The 12,378-nt window shown below is 32.4% G+C and overlaps 1 long non-coding RNA gene across 2 annotated transcripts; it reads right to left on the reverse strand.

Annotated features, from left to right (window-relative positions):
- Window positions 1–4,125: 4,125 nt before the first annotated feature.
- On the reverse strand, window positions 4,126–8,755 carry LOC106794694 (uncharacterized). 2 transcript variants are annotated; one of them, XR_005891618.1, is made up of 5 exons: window positions 8,313–8,733; window positions 6,835–6,916; window positions 6,013–6,125; window positions 5,560–5,853; window positions 4,126–4,741 (listed from the first exon to the last, which is right to left on the reverse strand). It is a non-coding gene; the product is annotated as an uncharacterized lncRNA (long non-coding RNA). The 2 variants fall into 2 exon arrangements; XR_003262859.2 differs by lacking the exon at window positions 4,126–4,741 and having other exon boundaries at window positions 5,428–5,853; window positions 8,313–8,755.
- Window positions 8,756–12,378: the final 3,623 nt, after the last annotated feature.

The raw sequence follows: 12,378 nt of genomic DNA on the forward strand, positions 1-12,378 counted from the left end.
TCGATTACAACATCCTGTAATCGATTACCAGAAGGCTTATTACTCTTGTAATCGATTACCAAGCTTTGTAATCGATTACAACTCTTCCTCGTCTATAAATACTCATGAAATTAGCATTGCTGCGCAGCCACAACCTCTCCTCACGTCTCCTCCATACCTAAATCTTCCAAGCTTCGTATCTTACTCAAATCTTCACCAAATCGCGTCCCGTAAAGCCCAATCTTCCTCTTTTTCACTCCTCTTTCACTTCCATCGATTGAAATCCACTCAAACTTCATCAAAATGGCAGAACCATCAAAGAAGAGAAAGGGATCATCCTCCACCACCGCTGTTGCTGCCCATCGCTGTCACGGACCATCCGGAGCACCCACGACACCTATTCATCCCTCTTTGTCATCTCCAAGATCATCCACACTGTTTTCATCTGATGATCAGCGTTTACGGTACCTTTCTCAGTTTTCTTCTAGAATCATCTTAGACCCTAAGTACCTAGACGTAGAATTCTTTAATGATGAAACATTTGATTGCTATCAAGTGTTTCAAAATTCTGGCCTTGTTGATTTCATGTCATTAAAATTGCCATATTATCCTGAACTTGTAAAGGTCTTCTACTGCAATTTAAAAATTCAGGATGACATTATTATTTCTGAGGTGCATGGTATTCCTATGGTCATTGATCAGTCACTGTTCCTTTCTTTAACTAATTTACCCAGTCAAGGTGCACCGGTTGAGGGAACCATTGTTGATGACTGTAAATTTGATTATTCTAGTCATGATGCTCGCCGCATGGTCTGCAATGATCAGGTTGAAATGACCGGTAGATTGCTGGCCGGATCATTAACTTTTGATAATCGCATCATGCACTATATCATTGTTAGAATTTTGCTTCCTCGATCTTCAAATTTAGCACAAGCCTCTGAGGAGGATTTGATTCTTATGTGGGCTTTTCTCACCGGTCGTCAAATCGACTGGGCCCATTTGGTTCGGTACCGAATGCATAAGGCATTACGGGCCAATGCACCTCTACCTTGTCCACATTTGATAACTTTATTTCTGCGTCATTTTCAAATTCCGATTGATGATGAGCCATTTGTTCAAGTCAAGCGTTCCTTTGCAATTGGTGCTGGTGCTGTGACTTCCTTTGGTTACCGTAAGGATCGGAATGGTCAATGGCTGAAGAAAGACGCACTCCCTCCTCAAGATGAGCGTACTCCTTCGCCTTCTCCTCAGCGTGAAGATTCAGCACTCCTGAATAAAGTCCTTACCGAATTACGAGGTCTTCGTTCTTATATTGGTGAACGTTTCGACACATTGGATACACGCTTTGCCGGCATGGATATTCGCCTTACACAAGTTGAAGAAGATGTCTCCTTCATCCGTACTTGCTTTGATCCATCACCACCGCCTCCATCATCCTCTTAGCTAAATTGTTATTATTATGACTAAGTCTTATTAGTAATTAAGTATTATTAGTACTTTGTTTTATCACCGTGTATTTGGCTTTTTGTTGCTCTAGTTATAGTACTCTTGCACTATTATTATTAGTACTTTGGTTGGTCATGCCAATGTATGGATTTATTTTGGTTTAATGTTTGGCTCTGTTTGGTTATTGATTATGTTGCTTAGTTCTTTTTTATGTTGCCAAAGGGGGAGAGAACTTGAGAGGAGAACTTGGGTTAGAAATCAATTATCAATTAGAAATTTATCATTAAGTTAAGTTAGGCATACATGCCAAAAGATAGGGGGGGTAAGGGTTGTGTGAACGTGCTATCATCTTGTATATTGCTTGTCTTGATTTCAGGGATTGTCATCATCAAAAAGGGGGAGATTGTAGAAGATCTTTGGTGTTTTGATGATGATCAAAAAGCTTAGAAATCAAGTGATCATCAATTCCAAAACATAGGGGGAGTAAGCGCAAATTTTATATATATACATTGTTTGCTTGAATCTTGATTTCAGGACTTATATTGTCATCATCAAAAAGGGGGAGATTGTAGAAGCAAATGACTTTGATGTTTTGATGATGATCATGATGATTTGATGCAAATGATGCAAATGATTCAAGAATACAAGCCACAACATCAAGATGATCACTAGTATTTTAGGAAGGGAATTCCTAATTGATTTAGCAAAAGGTTTGGCCAAGTAATTTGAGTTAAAAAGTGTTTTTCAAGAGATTTACTCTCTGGTAATCGATTACCAGTGGCCAAAAATGGTTTACAACCAACTACTAAATATTTGAATTCAAATTTTAGACTGTGTAATCGATTACACCATATTGGTAATCGATTACCAGCAGTTAATAAACGTTTTAATTCAAATATTAAAGCCTGTAATCGATTACACAAATATTGTAATCGATTACCAGAGGAGATTTTCAGAAAATAACTTTCAAGAGTCACCTCTATTCAAATGGTTGATGAATGACCATCAAAGGTCTATTTATATGTGACTTGGAAACATGAATTAAGAGAGAGTTTTTTGATTTCCCAAAAAGTTTTATCCTCTCAAAAGATTAAGAGAGTTTTTCTAAATTGAAATGTCTTATCCTCTCAAAGATTCCTTGGTCAAACACTTGCATATTCAAATAAGGAATTGTGATTGATCTTCATTGTACAATCTGTCTCTTTCAAGAGAGATTTCTTCTTCTTTTCTTTTTACTTCTAAAAAGGGGTTAAGAGACCGAGGGTCTCTTGTTGTAAAGGATTCCTGAACACAAGGGAAGGGTTGTCCCTGTGTGATTCAGACTTTGTAAAAGGATTTTACAAAGAGAGTGGAAAATCTCAAGTGGGTTGCTTGAGGACTGGACGTAGGCACAGGAAGTGACCGAACCAGTATAAATCAAGTTTTCATTTCTCTCTTCCCTTAAACTTCTTTTATTTATTGCTATTTATCTTTTGCCTTTAAAGAAGTTTATTCTGAATTGTCTTTTGAGTAATTCATGTTAAGGGTGCATTGCTAATCTAAAAAGAGAGAGCGAAATTTTAAATTGGGGAATAATTCTTGTTATCTTAATTCAACCCCCCCTTCTTAAGATAACTGAGGCCATTTGTCTAACACCCTTTAGCCTTCCTTATTCTTTTGTTGTGTTTGAAATTCCTTTTTTCCTCTTTTATTTCCCTTTTTTCCTTTTTGAGACCTAAGTTAGGGATTTGATGAATTGAGAGAGATTGAGCTTGATTGAGGAATGTTTATGCAAATTTAAGAGTTGGGTTTTGATATAGAAGTGTTGTTGGATTGATCTGTCAAATTTGGAAGAGGTTGGGAGGCCACAGAATGGCCACACGGAGCAAAATCACTAAGCATCGCGATTATGCAAAGTTGCAATCTCGCTTAAGTGAGGACCTTTGCTCGCTTAGGTGAGAGTTGTTAAAGAGGTTAGCTTGTGTCTACACCCTAGCTTGGGCGAGAATTATTCTTGACTTAAATGAGAAGTCTTGCTTAAGCAAGGATAAAGTCTTGCTTTTACAGTGACACCAAGGAGAATTCTAAGAGTTTATCTTAAGTGAGGGTGTTAACCATTTGACAAGTGTACCAAATGTTCAAGTAGTAAATCTCGGAAGTCCGAGTGTCGAATTCTACAGGAATTTTGTGTGGTACTTGTATTGAATACTTTTCAATTTATAAGAGAAGACTTAATTAAGAGAGGGGGTAAAAGAAAAAATAGTAAACAATTACAGAGAATTGTAAATAGTAGAAAGCAAAAGAGTTAACTAGGGAATTCAATGGAATGAGAATGTTAGGACCTAACATGCCTTTTTGCCTAAGATGTATGATTTTATAATTTTTCTTTATCAACTCAAGTAAATCTATCCTACCCACATCTATTCACTTACTTGCCCCTGATGCCTCATGATGACAAGCCTATTTTATTTTTTTGTCCTCCAATTGCCTTTGAAAAGATTCAACAAATAAAATGCACGAAGATTGAATTATAGATATGTGCTTAAATGCATGGGCATGAAGATATCATTCTATGTTTAGCAATGATTTCCTTATGATATCTTTTCTTTTGTTCTATTAGAAGTTATCCTCTGTCGATTGTCTAACCCCTAAAACTAATGCATGCATACTTTATTTAAATCTAATTTAGAAGTTACCCTTTGTTGAGCACCTAACCCCTAAAAGAATGTAAAGATGAATAATGCATGAAAGATAAATAGAAAAGACAATAGGATAGAAAATACTAGTTGTTGCATTGGTGGATAGTGAAGAGTAAATCATACATTGTTTTGGCTTTTTAGGCCTGTCAGGCCCTAACTAGGGATTTAGCCTCTCATGATCATTGAGGGCTTTACACTGAATGAGGTATAAGAACTGATAGAAGAAAAGGGGTGAAAGAAAGAAATGGAGAAAATGGTGGAAGAGAGAAGAGAATTTCCTAAGGAAGAGTTTTCAGGCTTTAGGTAGTAGTGAGAATTCCCTGAGACTCGGTGTGTCGTTTCCCATTGGTCTGGCTTTCTATTTATAGCTGCTATAGTGGACTTGGGCCATCGTAAGCTTACTTAGCACGCTCCTCTCGCTCAACGCGTGCTAGATCTCGTGCCTAGCGAGCTGCTCTCGCTCAACGCCATTGTTCTGGTTTGCATGCTTAGCGCGTGTTGCGCGCTTAGTGCGTCTGCTTCCTTCGCGCTTAGCACGTGCTTTGCGTTGAGCGAGATGTTGGGCTAGGCCTGATGCTGAGTTCTTTTTTCTTCTTTTTTTTACAATTTTTTGCTTTTAGTCCCCCCAGTTTTTATATCTACAGCCAAGATTTGAAAAAATATCAATTATTATCAGTTAAGTACAAATAACTGCTAAACAATTTTTTTAAAGACAATTTTGCTGTATTTTCTCTTATCAACAATACAATTATTTAGCAGTTATCAAAATCTCCCAAATTAAAACTTTGCTTGTCCTCAAGCAAATCAAAATAAGAGAAGTTATCATAATCTTACAATGGAAGCACAAACACTACTAGGAAATAAGGTTTTTACATCGGTTATTTAAGACTTTCAACATCGGTATGTTGAAAGTACCGATGTTAAAAGTAATATCGTTAACATCGGTTTTTCAAAACCGATGTTAACTAATAAATACAACATCGGTTATTTAAATAATCAATGTTATATGATAAGAATTTTGAAAAAAAAAAGAGCTATAAATTTATATATCAACATCGGTTATTTAAATAACCGATGTTAACTTGTTAGTGCCAGTTAACATAGGTTTTTTAAATAACCGATGTTAACGGCCACTAACATCAGTTATTTAAATAACCGATGTTGTTAATGCCAGTTAACATCGATTATTTAAATAACGATTTTAATTGACACTAACAACATCGGTTATTTAAATAACCGATGTTGTTAGTGCCAATTAACATCGGTTATTAAAATAATCGATGTTGTTAGTCTGCACAAGCAATTACCATAAACTTTACTTGGATTTATCAGTTAAAGACCACCATATAAATTAAGCTAAAATATGATGTTTTATAGATTATTCATGAAAAAAAGAGTGAGCAGTTTAGAAACAAATAAATTAAATGCCAAATGAACTAGGTAAATTTGTTATCACCTTTGGAAATTGAGCTTCAGCATGGGCTTGAAAATGCTCCAACTCTTTTCTGTCTAGAAGAAATATAGCTTATACGACTCTATACTAACAAGAAGAAATAAATTTTTGCAAAGCTGAAAAAATGTACAACTAGACTCTTACATATATTTTTGGTTCTTGAAACTCAGAAACCTCTGTTTCATCAAACCAAACAAGTTTTGATAGTCCTAAATTTCAGCCATATTCTCTTTATCAAGACCTTGGTTTTCTTGATCGTTTCTGACACAATTACTATGACTCTCTGGTTGTTTCTCCCTACAGTTAATGAAGACAAATAATTGTAACAATCAAATCTTACTTCCCAGTCCACATTCAAATCATTAAGCCAAATTCAAGAACCAACATAAATAAGAATACATATCTCAAATGAAAAATATGGGGCATATTTGGAATTAGATCTCATAACAAGTATACCTTTTGCCTAGAAACTGGTATAGCAACCCTAGAGGACTTGGTCTGTTGCACAACTATTTCTAATGCCTTGCTTCCACCAATAAAATTTAGGTGGAAGTGTTTATGTAGTCCATCTGCATAATTGAGTAGTTCAAATAAGAAATCATGGACATTAAAATTGATTATTCACTCTAATAGACTGACCATCACAATTGATATGAATAAGCTGACTGACTGACTCATGGCATGTCAATGGTTCCTACTAGACACCAAAAACTTATGAAGATCTTAAATTGAAATGATTTTTGTTAAATATAAGAAATAAAAGAAAAGAAAAGAAAACTTATATAAAGATTAAAACAATGGCTTGCCGCAAACCTCTAGTATAAACTGCATTCAAGTTATAAATGTCATAGTCTTCATTGAGTAATCCCTCATGCATCATGCAATCTACCCTCTGCTCTACATATCTATCCAGTATAGGGAGAAATGCATCCACACATATAAAACAACAATCATATCTTAAGTTATCAACTTGACCCCACTTCTGTCCTACCACAAGCAAGACCAATATTATTTAGAATGGAAAAAAGAATCAACAGACATACTGCAATAAAACATGAATTAAATATCCTTCTTCCATTATTAATCCACTTGATGCCCACAACAATTTTCCACCAACAGAATAAAATGGAAATAGTGAGGAAGCCTGATTAGTGAATTGTGAAGCAATCACTTATAAGGAAATAACTTGAGGTATATCAAAGTATATATTTATGGACAAAGGGAAAAGAGACTATTGAATTTCCAGTTGATCAATGAGTGCTAAAGAAGAAAACAAACCTCTGCTGCCTTTCCTTGAAAAATATTGCTAGGAAGAACACTAGTGCCATTGTACAAATTAATATATTGATTTATCTGAAACCTAAAAAACACGTGTAGACATATCATCCCCAGTTAGGCATTCCATATAATTTTAGATGTTCAGAAATGAATTGAAAGTCCATATTGCTTCTAAATTCTAATATGCGTACAACACGCAAGAACTATAAAATCACAAGACTTACAATAATAGGCATATTTATACATGCTTTATACTGTTATATGAAATTAACTTAAATACACTGATAGTGTAAATATTTTTTATACACTGATAGAAATTTAAATAAATAAATAAAATGAAGAACATAATGAGATACAAAGAATACATGAAGCATGATTCAAAATCTCAACCTGGATATAGTAATTAGTGCCCCTAACTATAACAGGCAAGTGATTACGAGCCAATATATCATTATCCTTGGACACAAAAAAACTCTCATAGTCTCATTATCCTTGGACTAATTTAGGCCGGTATTTAATATTTAAAAGATATTTTTTTATACTTATTTTTATAAAAAAAATAGAAAACTGTGTTACGTTATTTTATTATCTTTACAGTTTCTTTATCATTAGAGATAATGTTTAAACTTGTTATATTATAGCCCGTAAGTGGACCAGGTAGGCTGGTTTACCTCTAGTTCCAATTGATATATAATTTAGTATCACAACACATTAGTCAATAGCAGAAATTAATTGATATATATTCTAGCAATTAGCTTTTATATGATTGTCTCTATTCTTAATATTTTCATCAATTTCGAAAACCATTTTCATCCAGACATATTGTTCTTAAAGTTGAAAGTAAGATTCCTTACTTTCAACCTCAAAAAAGAAAAAATTAAGAAAATAAATCATGGTACCTTGATTATCATGCAAATATAATAATAATAAATTATATCAATGTTATTTTTTTATATAGTTTACATCTCTCTTTTTTTCATTTTATATTTTAACGAAACATTGATAAATAATTGTTTAATATTTAAAACATTACATGACATACATGATAATCAAGTAATTAATTCTCAGCTCCCTATCTTTGACTAAGATATGGCCCTAATCAAATACTACAAAACCAGTGATAGCCACTTTATAGCTTCTGCAATCAGCTAAGCTATCTTTTCAAGATATTTTTTAATTTTCAATAAGATTGGTAGGGACCAAAGGTACTCCACATTAAGTTTCTAATTAAGATGACAAGAGATAGCATAGCACCTGCAATAAATGTGAAATAATTGAAATCTAGTATGTCATACTATAATATAATACATAGAAGAAATAGTTTCAGACGACACATTTGCCCAATCGAAGCTAAGGATTCTTTTCTCCCATCCACAATAGGGAAAGTAGTGTTGAATACATAGTAAACGCAAACAAAACAAACAAGCACGTGTAAAAGCTAAACATGAGAAGTTTAGGGAGTAGGGAAGCGGAAAGACCTAAATTTCCCTGCGAATCTCAGAGAAATCATGGAATTTCTGGTCGGGGAGGTGGAGGAACACACCGTACTCGTCATTGTTGTCGAGGTTGGGCTTGCGCTTGGTCTAGACGAGCTGGAGGACGAGGGGGCGGCGCGTGCAGATGTCGTTGCCGCGGGGGAGGAAGTCGCGGCCAACAAAGGCTTCGAGGACGCTGGACTTGTCGTTGCTCCGGTTGCCGACAACGATGACTTGGGGGAGGTCGATGGTGGATTGGCTTTCGACACGGGCGAAGATGTCTTGAACCTAGCTAGGGTTTTGATTTGAAAGAAACGGGGGACATGCTTACTCACTCACGCACACGTTGTTGTGTTGTGTATGCCTAGCTTTGGGGTTAAACATTTAAACTTAATTACCCTCGAGAATCCTTGGCCTAGCCTTAAAAAATAATAATTTCACAGTACATATGGAGTTTCGTCTTCTCTGTCATTTATGCACTTGCATAAATTAACCTGCATTCCTTTAATAAAATATTAGTATGATGATAGCCATGTGACATATGCACGACTAATTTTTTAATAGTCTTATAATACCTGTTTCTTAAAATATTAAAATTTAATTTATAATACAATAGTAACACATACAATAAAAAATAATTTATATTAATAAATTATGGATAGATTAATGGAAAATAAAATTTTCTAATTATATATCATTAGAAGATCATACCTCTCCTCTCAAAAAGAAAAAAAAAGATCATATCTCAAAGATTAGTCAATTAAGAAAAATAATCTCAAAAGGAAATTGAGTTCATTTTTTCTTAAGTGAACGGAAAGCTTAAAAGTTGGGTAACCCGTCTACTTTTTAATTCCGCAATAAATAATAATCAGTGTAAAATACAGTTTTTTTAATCTTCTACTCATTCTCCAATTAGTAAAAATAAAACAAAACATTCTCCATGACTGTAATTTATTTAGAGAAATCAAATGATGACTGTACTTAAAATACTATCAAATCAATTCATATCTCATATAAAAAATTTGAGGAGATGTGAGACTTAAAAATCTAATATATCAATTATTAATTATCTTTACCCAAAATTCATCACTATTTAAATATAATCATTTTTCTTTGTTTCCTCTTTCCTAAATAATTTTTTTATTAAATTTATTAACAAAAAATTCACATAATTAAAAAAATGAGGTTAAAAATAATAAAAAAATGACAAATGTAATAAAAATAAATTACATGTTGATTATAATTTACTCAAATTTAAAGACTTAAAACATAATTTTCGTGTCTCATGAAAATATTTTTATTTTTGTTCCAAAAAATTTGCTTAAAAATAATTATAATATCATTTTTTAAAATCCTACAAATATACGACATAAATATAATTATTTAATTATTTAAATTAAACCATTGTAACATATATTTTTAATAAATCAAATTAATATATACAAATATTTTAATTTATTTAAAATTTAAAGATAATACAATAATATAAATATAGTAGGATTTCATAGAATTTTTAAAAAATATTCTCTATTTACCTTTTTAAGAAGAAAAAAACTAATTTTTTTTTATTTTTATAATAATTAAATAAAATATATTAATAATAAATTTTAATTTTTTTACGATATAATTGTTTTTACCAACATTCTATAAAAGTTAAACTCTATTATTAAAAACAGTTTTTTTTTTTAATTTTCAAATGAACTAATATCAAATAGTTTATATAAATGTGTGTTATATTTAAATGATAATCATGAAATAATAAAATTAAAATTACGAAATTCATTTTAAAAATTTAGTTTAATTTTTAAATGTTTACCTTTTGAATTTATTATTGTTAATTAATTATTATATTTTATAAATTAAAATATAATTAATAACTGAATATATGATTTTTTTAAAAATATATAAATAATTAAAAAAAAGTTTATATTAACATCGATTATTTAAAAACCGATGTCGTTAAGCACTTACAACATCGGCTTTCAAATACCTGATGTTAAAACTGAATTTAGTGTGATTTTAACATCGGTTATTTGAAAATTGATGTTGTAAGTGCTTAACGACATCGGTTTTTAAATGACCGATGTTAAAACTGAATTATTTTAACATCGGTTATTTGAAAACCGATGTCGTTAAACACTTACAACATCGGTTTGTAAATAACCGATGTTAAAATCACACTAAATTTAGTTTTAACATCGGTTATTCTGAAAACCGATGTTGTAAATGCTTAACGACATCAATTTTCAAATAACCGATGTTAATAGGGCGATGTTAAAACTCATTTTTTTAGTAGTGAAACAACATTGAGATGAAATTGGTTAGTAGGAAAAATCAATCAAGTTGCTCGCCTCACTTTCCTCACAAGGTTTAGTGTTTCATTCTGCGCAAAAGTGTCTGGGGTGAGTGTTTAAAATTTCTACACCTTGCAATTAATGTTCCCAAATTTTTCATTTCATCTCAGTTAAAGTTATTCTTACTTACACTTGGTGGATCACTAAGGACTTTTATTGGCTTGTAATGGGACTTGGCTAAGCAACAAATCATGATTTTTCTGGGATTTAAAAAACTAGGGTTATAAGAGAGCATTCATCCTAGAAAACTTATACTTAGCCTAGGCTTTATTTGTTTTTCAGCCTCAGCACTTATGCAATTATTTCCAGCCTTATCACTTATGGCACCTCTTTTTTTTCTGCCCTTATTTACTTTTTTTAAGATAGCTTTGGGCCTACAGACTTTTGAGGGTGCCTTATTGTGTGTTGTTCTACCTTTCTGAGGCGAATTTTATCCTAGCTCTCCCCCAAATTACGGGATTATTATGACTTAAAACCCTTATGCTCTCTTAGAACCCAAAACAAGGTCAGAGATAAAAAATAGGCTCACAGGTTTTATTTAGAAAAATTATTTAGAAAAATAATCACTATTTTTTTTTTGGCTCAACAATGGTGCAAGGGATAAATTTCAGCACAGGTTGGCTTTTTGGCTATCTGGCTAAAATAAAAAGAGACATGATCTTGATCATATTTACCTTATGTAAATAACCTAACAGACTAAGAATGATGCAAAACTAGGAGCTTAAAAGCAAACACTCTCTCACAAATAAGTTCACATAGCTCACCGGGATAAGATAAAGTTATTGGCTTACTAGACCATGATTTCTTTCCACCAAGCTAACATTTTCTCTCTTTGTGATTCATGCTTCACTGCTTGACTAACTCTTGCTTTCAGGAAACTAGCATTTTCACAATTGTCATACAGCATTTCAAGTGTTGAGTCCTTTCAAAAAAGCCTTAGAGTGACTTCATAAATATCATGCATTTATTTGAGATAAATAAAACTAAAGACATAGTGGCTGAATTAAAATAATTTTTATTTTATTTTATTTCATTTTATTATTATTATTATTATTATTATTATTATTATTATTATTTCTTCTCTGTTAGACAAGTGGCCTCAGATATCTTAAGAAGGGGGGTTGAATTAAGATATTACAAACTATTTCCCCAATTAAAATTCTATTTCACTTTCTATTCAAGTTACAAATTCCCTTAACAATGAACTTCTTAAATAATGATTCAAATAGAACAATCTGAATATAAATATAAAACAATAATAAATAAAAGTGTTTAAGGGAAGAGAAAGTGCAAACTCGGATTTATACTGGTTCGGCCACACCCTTGTGCCTACGTCCAGTCCCCAAGCAACCCGCTTGAGAGTTCCACTATCTTGTAAAATCCTTTTACAAGTTCTGAACACACAAGGACAATCCTTCCTTTGTGTTCAGAATTCTTTTACAACAAGAGACCCTCGGTCTCTTAATCCTTTAGAGAATTAGAAAGAAGAGAAGAATGAACCTCTCTTGAAAGAGATAAATTTTACAATCTGAGCACTCAAATGATTCCTTATTGAATTGCAAGTGTATTGGCCAAGGAATTCTTAAGAGGATAAAATGATTTTGCTCTTTGAGAGAATAAACACTTGTTGTTCTGAAAAACTTTGAGCAAATTTGTGTTCTAAGTCACATATATATAGACCTTTGGTGGTCATGTAAAACCATTTGAGAAGATGT

Source organism: Glycine max, chromosome 1, assembly GCF_000004515.6.
Source record: "Glycine max cultivar Williams 82 chromosome 1, Glycine_max_v4.0, whole genome shotgun sequence".
Taxonomy (NCBI): Eukaryota; Viridiplantae; Streptophyta; class Magnoliopsida; order Fabales; family Fabaceae; genus Glycine; species Glycine max.